The sequence below is a fragment of the Chionomys nivalis genome, chromosome 15 (genome assembly GCF_950005125.1).
Source record: "Chionomys nivalis chromosome 15, mChiNiv1.1, whole genome shotgun sequence".
NCBI lineage: Eukaryota > Metazoa > Chordata > Mammalia > Rodentia > Cricetidae > Chionomys > Chionomys nivalis.
In genome coordinates, this window is record NC_080100.1 from 26,317,308 (window position 1) to 26,326,957 (window position 9,650).

Sequence of the window (9,650 nt, forward strand, 5' to 3'; positions counted from 1 at the left end):
ATTCCAGTTGATGGAAAATGAAGGGACAGATTATGAAGCACATCACAAACACTATTTATAATCTGTTTTATCTTATATCTCCTACCCTATACAAATTGTATACATGAATATGCTCCATGTGCTGTTGCTGCCTCTCCAACAGCAAACACTGACCCCTTATCCCTTTCGCTCACCCTTCCCCACAACCCACAATCCCCTCGCACTAGTGATTATTATGCATTCCTGGTGACACTTCTAATTTTTTTTCATATGAGAAAGAACTTGAACTATTGTTTTTTCTGTGTCTGTCTTATTTCACTTAACATAATGTCACTCAATGTAATTGATTTTGCTGAAAATGATAGAATTTCACTCTTCTTTGTAGCTGAATAAGCCTAATGTGTATACATATTATATTTTTAAAAAGAAAGAGAAATCTAAAGTCTGTCAAAATGGCTCAGCGAGTGAAGGCAATTGACATGCAATCCTGGCAACCTCGGTTGTCTGCATAAAGGAAAAAGGAAAGAACTGACACTACAAAGTTCTCCTCTGACATACACACACATAATAATAATCATAATAACAATTTTAAGCAAATTGTTTTAAGAGATCTAATGCATTTTAAAATAGAAACAGTCAAGAGGTCAAGGAGAGGTAGCCACTTTGGTATCATAAAGTGAGCGGAATGGTAGCCACGCCCTGATTACCATAGAGATTAATCATATGGGTAGCATTTGGCTCGTGTGTTCCCCTCTTGCCTCCTAGATAATCATATGTTCCCTGCCAAACCAAGTCTTTCTATGACCCTGTTCTGCCAGTTGGTTTTTATTTTTCAAAAGGGTAAAGGTATTTACCTCCAAAGCTAAAGTCAGAAGGCCTCTCACAATCTGGTAATCCATCCGTGGAAAGTTATCCATCAAAACTTGAGCCACAGCTTCTTCATAGCTCTGATAACTCCCCAAAGTTTACTGCAATGGATGTCTTTTTTTCCTCTTCCTGTTTTCTTTTCCTCTTGTTCCTGAAAATAATACTGAATATCTACACTTTCTCTTTTCTCCAAATGTAGTGATACGGTCAACAAGAAAGTCATTATGTCCTTCCATAACCCTACCTCAGTCATATTTGACCAATGTAAAATGAACTCCTATAAGATCATCGGATTGAGGGTTTGTGGATAGAGAAACAACAGGAACTAAGCAACCTGCTTTTGGTGGCTCTATTTGATGCAGTATGGTCCGTGGGCAAGCAGGATCTACACATTGTATATCATTCAGGTCTCCCACATTTAGAATGGAGGAATAAAATCAGTTGTCTACAAAAGTGACAATGGCAGAATCCTCAGCCGCGCAAAAAGAAACAGAGACTAAAGACAGAGGGGATTTGACAGCATTTCAGGACCTGTTCTGGAGGCAAAGCCATGTTCCATAGTCTCACCAGTGACTATTATATCCCACTTAGTAAGCAGGCTAGATTGCCCAGTGGGTAAAAAACCTAACAATCTGAAATCAATTCTCAGAACCCAAGAGGAAAGGAGAGAACCAACTCCAAAAAGTTATTTTAATCTTGATGCACATATTGTGGTACATAGAGACATACAGACACTAATGATTTAGTAGTAGTAGTAGTAATTAATGAAATAAACTTTCACTTAAGGTAGTTAAATTATAATATGTGCTGCTACTAACTAGATCAAGGAGACATGGGCTAAAATCTCTCTAGGAATGAACTTGAAAGTGGACTAGTTGTATTCCAGACAGGCAAGTCATGGTTTGAGAGCTGCCTGCTCCACTTCCTTTTCAGTAGGGTGGCCACATGCCCAAGTTTGACCTGGAAAGTCTGTTTCTACACTGTATCCCAGTTACTGCACAGCTGGCAGCAATGTGAGATGCTCCTGATTCGGGCTCTAAAGTGTGAGACACCCCACTCCCACAGCTGGAGCCACTTCTGTAACAGGGCCTGCCTGTGGTTGTCTTCCGAGAAACTCATCGCTTGCTCTGACAACCCTCCTGCTGCTGGCATACTCTGCTGGCTGGGCACTTGCAAGTGAGTCTAAAGCGAGAAGTATAGATCACACAGAAAAGTCAGAAAAATCAAATTATTAAATAGAATTAGCAAGTAGGGCATAGTAGTCATGATAATAAATGGGATTGGCACATTGAACATCAAGGGCAGTATTAGGTCCTAAAGGTTATTAGTACTTCCCCTTATACTGTTCAATACAATGACCTCAACCTTTTGATGGCCATGGATAATATAGTTCCCTAAAAGTTAAAAAATATGCAAAATAGCCGGGCAGTGGTGGCGCACGCCTTTAATCCCAGCACTCGGGAGGCAGAGGCAGGCGGATCTCTGGGAGTTCGAAGCCAGCCTGGTCTACAAGAGCTAGTTCTAGGACAGGCTCCAAAGCCACAGAGAAACCCTGTCTCGAAAAACCAAAAAAAAAAAAAAATGCAAAATAAAATGAAAATTTACCACTTTGACATTTAATAAAGGGGGGGGCATGTTCCTTTATAACAGCAATTTGAAAAAAATTTCCCATGAGGGTTGGTTGGATAATAATTTAGCTAATGAATATGTTAACTTTCTGATCTTTCTGGTTCTGCTGCTTCATGAAGATAAAGGCAGAGATGCTATTCAGTATTAGGATAGAAAAAAAACTGTTTCCCTTTGAATTTTACCAGATAGTTTTGCTTTTAATGCTGATAGAGTATGCTAAACAAATGTACATAGTTTAAAAGTTCAAAGTTTCTTCTTGGCATTGGCAGAAGGAAGTATGATTTATAGACCACCTTCAATGGGATAAGAAGCCGAGAGGCAAGCACAGAAGACTCTGGGGGATCATTACTTTGTGAAGAATGATAAAGGACAAACCTCTGCTGGCTCCCAGGGTGATAAAAATGTAACTACTTTATACTGTGTTATATTTCATCAGACTCCTTCCTCTTTTCCCAAGTAGTCCCCTGTCCCACATATTAATATTCTGAGTCATTTTAAAACATAGCAAGCAAGGGAGGAGATATTAATAATAAATGAAGCATCCAGGACTTCTCCAATTTTCCTCCCAAGTCCTCCAAGTGCTGTCTGTGATTTCACAACATCCCTTGAAGGAGGATACAGATGCATATCACTATTCCTGCTATGTGTTTAAAGACGCCACAGAGAAAGTTGAATAAATTATCGCATGTCTTGGCAGCTGAACTAGGATTATAATTCTTGTCCTCCTTGTTCCCCTTCACATCTTTGTGGGAAAAAAATGGAGAGAAGGTGACTGTAGAGGGAAAATTTAAACTTATCATGTAAGAAGCTGGGGATATCCATCCACTGTAGAGCACACGGTAAGGTTGCACAAGGCTGATTCTCAGCACTGCAAAATGAAATAGTTGATATGTGTGTTAGAAATTGATAACTCTTTTAATGCATATAATAAAACATGGTACATTCTAATTTATAATGTTACTCACGTACATGGGTATAACATATACATTTAACATTCATAAAATAAAATCCCTATGTACTTCATAGATAGATAGATAGATAGATAGATAGATAGATAGATAGATAGATAGATATTCTACCTGTATTTATCCTACCCTGCTATAGGCCAAAGCAGCTTCTTTAATAATGGTAAATAACACAAATTCAAAACATACAGAAGAGAATACATCAATTTGAGTTGTTTTGATTTTTTTCATATTATTTTTACTGATTATTTGGAAATTCCCATCATGCACCCAGATCACACTCACTTCCTAGTCCTCCCAGGTTTGCTAACCACCCTTGAGAAACCCCCAAAAGGGAAAAAAGCACAGCCCCAATTTGTGTTGCCTATATATTCCCTAGAACATGCCCAAACTCCCAGTAGCCAGCACATAAAAGAAACTGCATCTTTCCCTACCTACACCCCCACCATAAGCTCTCAGTTGTGAATAGCTACACTTCAGCATCCTTATCTCAATTTTTAAAAGAATTCTTTAATGGTTTCTGTCTAGGCTGTTAATTGGGGGACGAGGATTGTAGAGGCTGTTACCAAAGCTACAATCACTCTTTCTCAACTGTGGGTCTACAGTCATTGATGGCACTGCAATAGTAGCTTTCTTGCCCTTAAAGCACAGATCATGGACTTCCACGTGGTCTCCTGAGTTAGCACATGCCACAGACCGCAGCATGGTCTCTGCTGGCAGAATAAACCACAGGCATCAAGTGGGATCTCTGCCATAGTATAGGCCACAGACACCATCATAACCATCAGGGCCCTTGGTGCCAGTACAGACCAAGGACATTAATAAAGTCTCTGGGGCAAGAGAAATCAAGGACAGTAATATGGTCCCTGGTAGAAGCCCATGGACATCAACATGACCTCAGATGACAGTGGAAATCACCCTCTTCAACACTGTTGCCAACAGCAGCATGGCCCACAGACATCAAGGTGGTATCAGGTGACAACAGAGACCACAAATATCCGAATGGCCCTCAGTAGTAACACAGGCCACAAATATCAACATAGTTCCCTGCTGGGGTAAAACCATAGACCCAGACATGACGCACAGATGCAGAAGTCTTTTCCTTTCTTTGAATTAATATAAAAAGTTATTAGTAAGCCAGGCATTGCTGTGGGACTGTGGTCTTGTACCCTGTCACTTATATTGTTTTAATAAAATGCTGATTGGCCAGTAGCCAGGCAAGAAGTATAGGTGAGGAGACCACGCAGGAAGTAGAAGCAGGGTGTTGAGAACAGGAGAATTCTGGGAAGAGAAAAGACTCAGCCTGCAGTTGTCACCCAGACACAGGGGGAGGAAGATGAGAATGATTTACTGATGAAAGATACCAAGCCACACGGCTAAACAGAGATGAATTATAGGTTAATATGTAAGAGTTACTTAATAAGAAGTCCGAACAAATAGGCCAACCAGTTTATGATTAATGTAGACCTCTGTGTGTTTCTTTGGGACTGAATGGCTGTGGGACTGGGTGGGACAGAAACCTCTGTCAACAAGGCATGGTTGCCCACACCTTGAATACAAGCACTAAGGAGAAAGAGGCAGGTGGACCTCCAAGAGTTGGAGGACAGCCTGGTCCACAAAGCAAGTTTCAGGACAGCCAAGGCTGTTACAAAAAGAAACCCTTCCTCAATATATAAATAAACAAACAAACAAACAAATAAATAAATGTTGCTAATTTTTATTATGACATTTTTACACAAACACACTATTTTACTTTGTTTTTATCATACCTTTTGTTCATTTCTCTTCCCTATCCTAAATGTGTTGTGGGAGGGGGCTGCTCATTGGTGTCGGCCTCCCAGTCACAAAATAATTATACAGAAACTATATTAATTAATCACTCCTTGGCCCATTAGCTCTAGCTTCTTATTGGCTAACTCTTATATTAATTTAACCCATTTCTATTAATCTGTGTATCACCATGTGGCAGTGGCTTACTGGCAAAGTTTTGGCATGTCTGATTCTGGGGGCAGCTCCATGGTATCTCTCTCTCCACCTTCCTTCTCCCAGCATTCAGTCCAGTTTTCCCCACCTACCTAAGTTCTGCTCTATGAACAGACTAAGGTAGTTTCTTTATTCATTAACCAATAAAAGCAACCCATAGACAGAAGGACTTCCTACACCATATCTGCCCTTTTTGGGGCACCCCACATCAACCAAATACTCCTCCTTTATTATTCTCCAATAATATGTATTGTTACATGTATCAGTTATTCATACATTTTTCTCTACTACCCTCCCTCAAGATCTCTTCTTCCACTCATATTGACCTGTTGGTACTTTTATGAAACATACACACCTCACCATCACTACCATTATCACCTGCTGTGGAATAATCTTTTTGTATACTGTGAAGATATGCCACTCTGATTGGTTTAATAAAAAACTAAATGGCCAATAGTAAGGCAGGATTTTCAGGGCAGAGAGAACACTGAGAAGAAGAAGGCAGAGACACCAGCCACACATGGAGGAAGCATGGCATGTAGGAGATAAGGTAACAAGCCATGAGCCACACAGAGGTGCCTAAAGTAATAGAAATGTGTTAAGTTATAAGAGCTAGTTAAAAACAAGTCTAAGCTACCAACTAAGCTTTCATAATTAATAATAAGTCTTTGTTGTGATTTGATAGCTGACAGACAGGATAGAGAAAAACTTGCTATAATCACCATAACTCCAATGAAGTAGAATACGTGGTATTTATCTGAGATTAACTTATTTTTCCTTTACATAATCTCAAGAGCATCCATTACCCTATAAATATTATCATTTTATTTTTTAATGTCTTCATTGTTTATGTATGCACATTTTCTTTATCCACTCATTTGTTAAAGAACAATGAACCTGGCTATTGCGGGCAGTGCAATAATAAACATATTGTCCTAATTTATAATTCTCCAGGTATATACCCAGAAATTGTATAACTAGGTTACACTAGTTTTATTTTTAGCTTTTTGAGGAACCTCTGTAGTGGTTGCCCCAGTTTAAATTCCTCTTCCCTCTTTCCCCACATCCTCACCAGCATTTGTGGTCTTTAGTTTTCTGTTAGCCATTCTGAGTCATTTGAGATGGGATTATAAAGAAGTTTACATTTGTATCTTATAATGTCTAAAGACAGTCCACTCTTTTTAAAAAACGTACTAGCCATAGGAATGTATATCTCCATTTGAGAATTGTTTATCCAAATCCCTAGCCCATTTGTGGATTAGATGATTTGGTATTTTGAGTTTAATGTTTGGGGTTTTTTTTTTTTTTTTTTTTTTTTTTTGGTTTTTCGAGACAGGGTTTCTCTGTGGTTTTGGAGCCTGTCCTGGAACTAGCTCTTGTAGACCAGGCTGGTCTCGAACTCACAGAGATCCGCCTGCCTCTGCCTCCCGAATGCTGGGATTAAAGGCGTGCGCCACCACCACCCGGCCTTGTTTGGGGGTTTTATATATTCTACATATAATCCTCAGTATGATGTACCATTGGCAAAGTTTTTTGTCTCATTCTATGAGCTGTCTCTTTACTTTCTGTTTCTTCTGCTGTGATGTTATGTAGTCAGTTTGTCATCTTTGGGGATTATTTCCTGTGGTTTTGGAATCCTTTGAAGAAAGGGCTTGTTTATACCATGTCTTGGAGGAAGTACTTTATGATATTTTAATCTAGCTGTTTCAAGGTCTTACCTTATGTATTTCATTCATTTTAATTGCTTTTTGTTCAGGGTGAGAGGTGTGGATCTACTATCATCCATTTACATGTAGCTATTCAGCTCCTTCTGTATCATTTGTTGAAGAGGCCATCTTTTCCCAATGTATGCATGTTTTTGACTTTTATCAAATATGATTAGGCTGTAGTTCTGTAAGTTATTCTACCCTATTGGCCTTCATGACTGTTTTTGTGAAGGTCCAAGAGTATGATCAACAAATTTCTGTAGTATAGTTCAAAATCAGTTATTAGAAGGCCTTCAGCATTCCTCTTTTGCTTTAGATAGTTGTGGTCATTTATACTTCCATATGAATTTTCACATAGCTTATTCAAGTCCTGTGAAGAATATAATTGAGATTTTGATGAGGACTGTGTTGCCCATAGACCAATTTCAGTTATTTAGCACTGTACAACACTAATTTTGCCAATCCATAAATGTGGTCTTTCTACCTGGCAGTGTCTTAATTTTTGTCCTCTATCTCTTAACGTTTTTGCTGCAGCGGTATTTTAGCTTTTTCACTTTCTTTATTCTAGGGATTTCGTTTGTTTACTTGTTTGTGGTTGGTTTTGTTTCTTCTTTGTTCTTTAGATTGTGAATGGGATTTTTTTTTCCCTGACTTCTCTCTCAGAAATTTCTTGGTTGGTAACGTGGAAAGTTACGTGGTTTCTGCTGTTGACTTGTGTCATGCTACTTTGTTGAAAATATGCAAGGAAGTATAAGAGCTTTCTAGTTCTGTCTTTAAATCTTTTAAATATAGGATTCCATCTTCTGAAAAGAGGAATAATTTTATTCCTTTACTCATTGTCCTAGACAAGACTTTATGATAAACACTATATTTAATAAAAGCAGAGAGAATAGTCTCCCTCATCTTGTTCCTGATTTTTGAGAAACCTCTTTCAATTATCCCCAGTAGATGCAACACTGGGTAATATATAATATAGATTAGTTATACACAGGCCTTATTTTTCTGTTTTGAGGCTTTATTCATGACCAATAAACAACTTAAAATGCCTTCCCTTGAGTGTTAAGATACAGCAATACATTCCACACATTACAATACTAAGCAACAGACGTATGTGTGCAATGTGACATCCTAGAAAATGCCAGACACAACTGAAATCTACATTTTAAGAAATTCAAGACATGAACTGAAATCTTAGTGTTTTGAGGAGTCAACTGTAGAATCATCTGAGGAAACTAAGAGGTGATCAAAAATCTTCCTCAAGGACCCATTGATTCTTACATTAAAACAGGGGTGCTCTGGCTCATGTATGGGCACAGAAATGGGTATAACATCTAAAGCAATCTAGGATCCCTACCACTTAGAATTCATAAGCCCTGAAAAAAACAACACTTCATAATCTTTTCTGGACATCTACCTGTATGCATACCTCACAATACTATAGAATTATTACAGAATGGGTAGTCATTATTATTTTAAGATATGTACCTCCCCTTCCTAAGTTTATTCAGGGTTTTTATCATGAGTTGGGGGTTGAATTTTTGCCTAGGGCCTTTTCACAGTTGGTTAAGATAATCATGTGATTTCTATCCTTAAATACACTTGTAGTAATGTGTTTTAATTACAAGTTTGAATACATAGAATTATTTTTACCTCCCAGGAATAAAGTAAACATGGTCATGGGACATAATCTTTTTTTATGTTGTTTTTCTTTTATTGAAAAACTGATTCTTTTCTCAAACAATATATCCTGATTATACTTTGACCTCCCTCTACTCCTCCTCCTTTCTCACCACCTCCTCTCCCCTCAAGATCAACTCCCTTTCCATCTCTTTTTAAAGAAGAAGAGGCTTCCAAGAGATAAGAGCCAAACATGAAAAAATAAAATATAAATAACATAAAAGGGAAAGTATTGTATTAAAGTTAGACATCAGGTGAAAAAGATTCCCAAGAGCAGGCACAAGAGTCATAGACTCCCTAGTTCTCATAGTCAGGAGTCCCATAAAAAATACTAATCTAGCCTGGTGGTGGTGGCACACACCCTTAGTCCCAACACTCTGGAGGCAGAGGCAGGTAGTTCACTGAGTTTGAGGTCAGCCTATTCTACAGATCAAGTTCCAGGACAGCCAGGACTACACAGAAAAGCCCTGTTTTGAAAAACACACACACACACAAAAAAATCAAGTTTACTAATCTAATAACTTTGTATATGTGCAGAGGACCTAGTATAGATCTATGTAGGCTCTGGGCTTATGGCTTCCATCTCTGTGAGTTCATATGTGTCTTTGCTTAGCTGATTCAGAGGGTCTTGCTCTCCTGGTGTCCTCCTTCCCCTCCGACTCTTACAATCTTTCCTCCTCCTCTTTGGTGGGATTCCATTAGCACTGAGGGGAAGGAAATGATGGAGCCCTCTCATTTATACTTTCCATTTAACATGTGGCTGTGGATCCTAAATCTGTTTCCACTTGTGCCAGAGGAAGCCTCTCTGATGATGACTGGGTAAGGCACCAATCTACAAGCACAG